Source organism: Mustelus asterias, chromosome 15, assembly GCF_964213995.1.
Source record: "Mustelus asterias chromosome 15, sMusAst1.hap1.1, whole genome shotgun sequence".
NCBI classification, from domain to species: Eukaryota; Metazoa; Chordata; class Chondrichthyes; order Carcharhiniformes; family Triakidae; genus Mustelus; species Mustelus asterias.
Window position 1 is genome coordinate 63325331 of NC_135815.1, and position 7409 is coordinate 63332739.

General features: G+C 48.7%; 1 non-coding gene across 1 annotated transcript; it reads left to right on the forward strand.

The window, feature by feature from the left end:
- Positions 1–2229: 2229 nt before the first annotated feature.
- Positions 2230–2303, forward strand: trnan-guu (transfer RNA asparagine (anticodon GUU)). The gene has a single exon. It is a non-coding gene; the product is annotated as a tRNA-Asn (tRNA).
- The last annotated feature ends 5106 nt before the right edge of the window (positions 2304–7409 follow it).

Consider the following 7409-nt stretch of genomic DNA (forward strand, 5'->3'; position numbering starts at 1 on the left):
CAAACTTCAAAAGCAGGCGGCAGAAAAATACCTGAAAGAGCAATGGCAGCAGCAAGAGTTTACAACAGGTGGGAGGGGAGTTTGGGCAGCCAGCAAGTACCCCGTTTTCCAGATAACTGCCTCCGAGCTCTGGTAGAGGCAGGCACGGTCAGGACGGACGTTTTGATGCTTGGATAAGAGGAGGAGGCTACCCCATCTCACCAGGATGCATGGACCAAGGTGGCAGCAGAGGCCAGTGAGCATGACCTTGTCTGGAGAACCTGGATCCAATGCTGAAAAGATTCAATGACCTCCTGTGTTCAGCACTGGTGAGTACAGAGTGGACATTGTGCTGAATGGGGCACAAAGGAGAGTGGTCATCAATGGTTGCGATCAAGTGTGTGGGTTCCATGCAGTCTCAGATCACACATGTACCTTTGCGTCCTATGACTTGAGGGGTGAATCAGCAGCCTCTAATCCATCAAAGGTTCAGGTCTGCAAGGGGATATTAATATTTTCAAATTTCTAGGGGGTGTTTTGAATTTGAGAGAGAGGTGGAGGAGGTGCAGCTGGGAGCATGGTATGGAATTGGAGGCGAAGGTTTCAGCACCCATTGGACGTCTACACTGATTTGCAGAGGAATCCTCTCCAGCTATGAGCTGGGAGCCCTGGAGCTGGAGGGGAGCAAGGCATCATGCCGTCTGGCCACGGAGAGGCTGGCGTCTTTGAGAAAGTTAACAGCCCATCGGGCTGAAACATGTGACATTCAGGGTGAAGGTGATGGTGGAGGCTCCACTCCATCAGATCAACCTCAGTTATGCACCGGGAAGCCTAACTGCAACTAAGGCCAAATGTGATGGCAAGCATGTACTGAGTGAGATGTAACCTGTGTGATAATGACTAATGAATGTAACTCTTTGTTTCCATCCCTCAAATGAGCCATCGGTCAGAGCCTGCCAGCAGGCAGATGACCCCCACCTGACACCTGAGATATTGAGGGATGCATGTGTGGTACACCATTTCTCAGCACCAGCGCAGATCTATGCACACCGGTGGCTGGTACTGTGTCAGGAGAGTTGTTAGGGCACAGCAGTGACAGCACTTACTGCTCGCAGGTGCAGATGGTGAAGATAAGGCGTGTCCAGAGCAATGGGAGGACTGCTGGGGACAAGAACCATGCTGAGTACAAGAGAAATGAGCCTCTGGAATTGACCATATGGTGGCAAACGCTGGGTGCACAGGGAGATCTGGTGGAGATCCCTGAGGTTCTGCATGCCATGGTTTTTGTCAAGGAGGAATCCTTGTGGGTCATGAGCGCTATGGTGACCCTGAGCTCTGAGTGCACAGCCGCATCCATTGAGAGATTGGTGACTATTATGGAGAGGCAGCTCCAGGAACGCAATGAAGTGTTACTGGGGTTGCGCTTAGACCTTCAAACTTTCAGCCAGGCACTGAGCTCAGTGGTCAGTTATAGGTTGGCCTGGAAGGTAGGGATATGTTCGCCACAACTTGTGGGGCCGAAGGGCCTGTTTTGTGCTGCAGTTTTTCTATGTTTCTTTTCTATGTTTATGCTTGAGGTGGTTTCCTGGCCGATCCGGCTGCAGTGAACTAGCTGGTTAAGGCAGGTGAGCTGGTACAATTGGGAGTGAAGCTCACTAATTAAATAGTGATGAATGCAAAAAAATGCAAATTGATATTTCGCTCGTTTTGGGCGGGGTCCTGATCTTTTTTCTTGGTAAAATGGGAATGGGCACAAAAACGGACGCCATTCCCGTTGGTGGCATCACACCCGACTTTACGAACACATTTTCCTGCCACAATGCCAGTATGATGAATACGTAAAATTCCGCCCATAGAGTCATACAGCACAGGAAAGGCCCTTTGGCCCATCGAGTCTGAACCAACAATAACTAACACTAAAGTCATGCTTTAGTCATACAGCACAGGAAAGGCCCTTTGGCCCTTCGAGTCTGAACCAACAATAACTAAGACTAAAGTTTTGCTCATCCCATTTTCCTGCACTTGTCCCATATCCTTGAATGTTATGACATTTCAAGTGTTCATCCAAATAGCTTTTAAAGATTGGAAGTTTCTGGTCTCAAATGTTTCTCAAATCCCCTCTGAATCTCCTGCCCTTCACCCTAAAACTACGCCCTCTCGTGATTGACCCCTCAACCAAAGGGAGCAGCTGCTCCCTACTCAACCTATCCATACCTCTCATAATCTTATACACCTCAGTCATGATATGTAGTCTCTGTGGCACAATTGGTTAGTGCATTCGGCTGTTAACCAAAAGGGTGGTGGTTCGATCCCACCCAGGGATGAAATGCAATTGTCTTTTTCGGGCATGGTGGCACAGTGATTAGCACTGCTGTCTCACAGCTCCAGGGACCTGGGTTTGATTCCCGGCTTGGGTCACTGTCTGTGTGGAGTTTACACGTTCTCCCCGTGTCTGCGTGGGTTTCCTCCGGGTGCTCCAGTTTCCTCCCACAGTCCAAAGATGTGCGGGTTAGGTGGATTGGCCATGCTAAATTGTCCCTTAGTGTCAGGCGGATTAGGTAGGGTAAATGCATGAGGTGGGGAGGATGGGGCCTCGGTGGGATTGTGGTCGGTGCAGACCCAATGGGCTGAATGGCTTCCTTCAGCACTGTAGGATTCTATGATTCTATGTCCCCCTCCAACCCCCACCCCCCGCCTCCACAGTCTTCTCTGCTCTAGAGAAAACAATCTAAACCTATCCAGTCTCCCTTTAAAGCTCAAATGCTTCATCCCAAGCAACATTCTGGTGAATCTTCTCTGTATCCCCTCTAGTGCAATTACATCCTTCCTATAGTGAGGTGACCAGAACTGCACAGTTCTCCAGCTGTGGCCTAACCAACACTCTGTACAACTCCAACATTTCCACCTTGCTCTTATACTCTATGCCATGACTGATAAAAGCAAGTCTTCCATATGCCTTATCTTATTCACATGCTCTGCTGACTTTACCCATCTCTTCAAAGCTACCATTGACCAGAACTTAATTGGACCAGTCATACAATCATTCAAAGACTGGGAGTTCTGTGGTGAGTAACTCACTTTCTGACTCTTCAAAGCCTGTCCACCATCTACAAGGCACAAGTCAGGAGTGTGATGGAATATTCTCCACTTACCTAGCTTAGTGCAGCTCCAATGACACTCAAGAAGGTCAAAACCATCTAGGACAAAGGAGCCCATTGATTGGCATCTAATCCACCACATTAAACATTCACTCCCTCCACCACTGACACACATCAGCAGCAGTATGTACCATCTACAAGATGGACAATTCATCAGGCTCCTTTGACAACACATTCCAAACCCATGACCTCTATCACCCAGAATGACAAGGCAAACAGATGCATAGGAATACCACCGCCTGCAAGTTCCCCTCCAAGCTACATACCATCCCAATGTGGAAGTATGTTTCCATTTCTTCACTGTAGCACCGTCAAAAATATAGACTCCCTTCTTAACAGCACTGTGGGTGTATCTCTAACAGATGGATTACAATGGCTCAAGAAGGCAGCTCATCATCATCTTATGGGAAATCAGGGATGGACAAAATGCTGATCCTGCTAGCGATGCTCATATCCCATGAACAGATATATGAAAAAGGGGTTTCCCCAGTAATGTTAGGCCTAATGCAGTGGCACTTGTCTCCTGCTAATGATGCTGCCTCCATCACGTCCCTGGCAATCCTAGGTGCTTGGCCTTCAACAGCGCCGTAAGGGCTGCAGGCTGCCCTTGCAGTAAGTCAAACTCTTGCAGTAAGTCGCACTTGGAGTACTGTGTGCAGTTCTGGTCCCCACATTACAGGAAGGATGTGGAGGCTTTGGAGAGGGTGCAGAGGAGGTTTACCAGGATGTTGCCTGGTATGGAGGGGAGATCCTATGAGGAGAGGCTGAGGGATTTGGGATTGTTTTCGCTGGAAAGGCGGCGGCTAAGAGGGGATCTTATTGAAACATATAAGATGATTAGAGGTTTAGATAGGGTGGATAGTGATAGCCTTTTTCCTCTGATGGAGAAATCCAGCACGAGGGGGCATGGCTTTAAATTGAGGGGGGGTAGTTATAGAACCGATGTCAGGGGTAGGTTCTTTACCCAGAGGGTGGTGAGGGATTGGAATGCCCTGCCAGCATCAGTAGTAAATGCGCCTAGTTTGGGGGCGTTTAAGAGATCCGTAGATAGGTTCATGGACGAAAAGAAATTGGTTTAGGTTGGAGGGTCACAGTTTTTTTTTTAACTGGTCGGTGCAACATCGTGGGCCGAAGGGCCTGTTCTGCGCTGTAATGTTCTATGTTCTATGTTCTATGTTAACTCGACTCTTCTGCAGCCTCCTGAACTCATTCACCATCACTAATTGAACAAATTAATTGGGTGCCTCCTGTAAGGTTTTGGTGAAAGGCACACTGTTTCACTGAGTGAGGTCTGGACCTGGAAATCATCCAACATTGTCTCTGCTTTCCTCCCGGCAAAATTCAAGTCATTGTCTACCACAGCCTGAACACAGCTTGATGGGAAGCAGTTCAAGGCCCCAGTCACCTTTCTAACCAATCCCATCCTCAGCATGCTGTGAGGCTGCAGATCTGCTTGTAATTGTAGGTGGATTTCTGTGAAGATCTCTTCAGTGAAATGGAGATGTCACACACCTCAATGCTCACTGAGGCTGGATAGGAGAATCACTCTCTGGATATTGCCTCGAGCTGAGAACCCATCTCCCTCTTCCCATTTCAGTTTTCCTTTCTCTCAGTCATCTCTACTCATTCTCCCTAACTTCCTGCAAACCAAGAAACAACTAGTTTACACATCTGTGCCTGGGAGCCAGCAATCTGAACAGAAACTTCAAAGTTAGATTTTAATTTGATTTGATTGTCACATATATTGGGGTACAGTGAAAAGTGTTGTTTCTTGTGCTATACAGACAAAACATACCATCTGTAGACTACCTAGGAGAGAAGGAAAAGAGAGGGTGCAGAATGTAGGGGCTGATTGCACCGGACCAGGAGACTCAAGCAGAGGCCGTATAGCAGGCTTCCCGTTGGGCGCCATGGCCTCCGCAAGTCTTCGGCTGCCAGATTTCCGGCGTCCTCAGTTCAGCCCCAGAAATCAGCAAGATGCTGTATAAATTACGTAGATGAGGATGTAAATTTGATTAGCGGGACCAGGACTGAAGCCATTGGAGTGGGGGTAGGGGTTGGTCTTCTGGGACGGGGGAGGGGTCTGGGCTCCCGGGGGTTGGGGGTTGCCCGGACATCCAGGGGGCCAGCGATCGGGGAATGGGGGGAGGGGGGGGTCGGAGGCAGGATCACGGGGCTGGCCAACGATTGAGTGGCTGGCACTGCGGGCTACTGTTTATGCGCTGATCTCCGCTGTGACAGATCAGCAGTTGCACTCAGCACTATTCTTCTGGCCCCTCCAGTGGGAATAGGTCCCGCCCCCTGATTTTGAATGAAATTCATGCTAGTGCACTCTACAGTGCACAGAATGTGGGAGATTCATTCTGAAAATCCTGCTGAAAAATTAGCAGGACTTACTCCAGTTTTTATGCAAATTCGACACATTTGGGAGAATCCCACCTGTCGTGTTACAGTCATAGCTAGGGTGTAGAAAAAGATCAACTTAATGCGAGGTAGGTCCATTCAAAAGTCTGATTGCAGCAGGGAAGGAGCTGTCCTTGAGTCGGTTGGTATGTGATCTCAGACTTTTGTATCATTTTCCTGACGGAAGAAGATGGAAGAGGGTGCATAAGGTCCTTGATTATGCTGGCTGCTTTTCCCATTTCCACTTCATCACTGTTGATATAGACAGGGGCATGTTCTCCACTGCACTCCCTGAAGTCGATGACTTATCTCCTTCATTTTACTGACATTGAGGGAAAGATTATTCTCGTCACACCAGTTCACCAGATTCTCTATCTCTTACCTGTGCTCTGTCTCATCATTGTTTGAGAACCAACTCACGACGGTGGTGTCATCAGCAAACTTGAAAATCGAGTTGCAGGGGAATTTTGCCACACAGTCATGGGTTCTTAAGGATTATAGTAAGGGGCTGAGGACACAGCCTTGTGGAGTACCAGTGTTGAGGATAATTGTGGAGGAGGTGTTGTTGCCTATCCCTACTGATTGGGCTGGCACGTTGCCACAGTGGTTAGCACTGCTGCCTCACAGTGCCAGGGACCCGGGTTCACTTCCAGCCTTGGGTCACTGTCTGTGCGGAGATTCCTTGCGTCAATGTGGGTTTCCTCCAGGTGCTCCGGTTTTCTCTCACACTCCAAAGAGTGTGCAGGTTAGGTTAATTGGCCATGCTCAATGGCCCCTTAATGTCAGGGGATTAGCAGGGTAAATACATGGGGTTAAGTGGAAAGAGCCTGGGTGGGATTGTTGTCAGTGTGGGCTTGATTGGCCGAATGGCCTCTTTCCCTCTGTAGGGATTCTATTCTATGATTCTATGATTGCGGCCTGTGGGTTAGGATGTCTAGGATCCAATCGCAGGGTTGGAATGTCTAGGATCCAATTGCAGAGGGAGGAGCCGAGCCTTAGGCCACAGAGTTCAAAGATGAATTTTGTTGGAATAATGGTGTTGAAGGCTGAGCTGTAGTCAATAAGTAGAAGTCTGACATAAGTGTCCTTGTAATCCTGGTGTCCTGCGGTTGAGATGGCATCTGCTATGGACCTGTTGCAGCGAAGGTGAACTTTAGTGGATCCAGGCAATATCGGAGACCAGAGTTGATGCGTGCCATGACTTTATAATGATGGGTGTCAGAGCCACCTGGCGGTAATCATTAAGGCATGCTGCCTGGCTTTCCTTTGGTACAGGGATGATGGTCATCTTCTTGAAGCAGGTAGGGACCTCAGATCTGAGTAAGGAGAGGTTAAAGGAGAGGATATCTGTGAATACCCCCGCCAGTTGATCTACACAGGATCTAAGTGCTCGTCTGAGAACCCCATCCGTGCCAGTCGCTTTCCATGGGTTGACTTTCACGAAGGCCGATCTGACATCTGCAATGGATACCAGTTCAGCCGAGGCTTCCGGGGCGGACAACATCCTCTCACTGACCTCTTGCTTAAAATGAGCATAGAATGCTTGAGCTCATCGGGGAGGGGTGCATCGTTGACAGCGATTCTACATGCTTCACCTTGTAGCCTATTATATCATGCAGACCTTGCCTTAATTGGTGGGTGTTCGTGTAGAACCAAGGCCTTCCCCATATGTCATGCCACTTCCCGTAAACTTCAGCAACTTGAAGCAGCAGTACATGCCTCCAAGTACTTTCACAAGCTCAGCTGAAGTCAATACAAACTGATAAGTATTTCAGCTGAAAACAAATGACAAATCTTTTAAATGGTGCCGCGGGGGGAGGGGGTTCTCTATGCTGCTGAATGCATGCTCAGCTGTATGAGTTAACACAG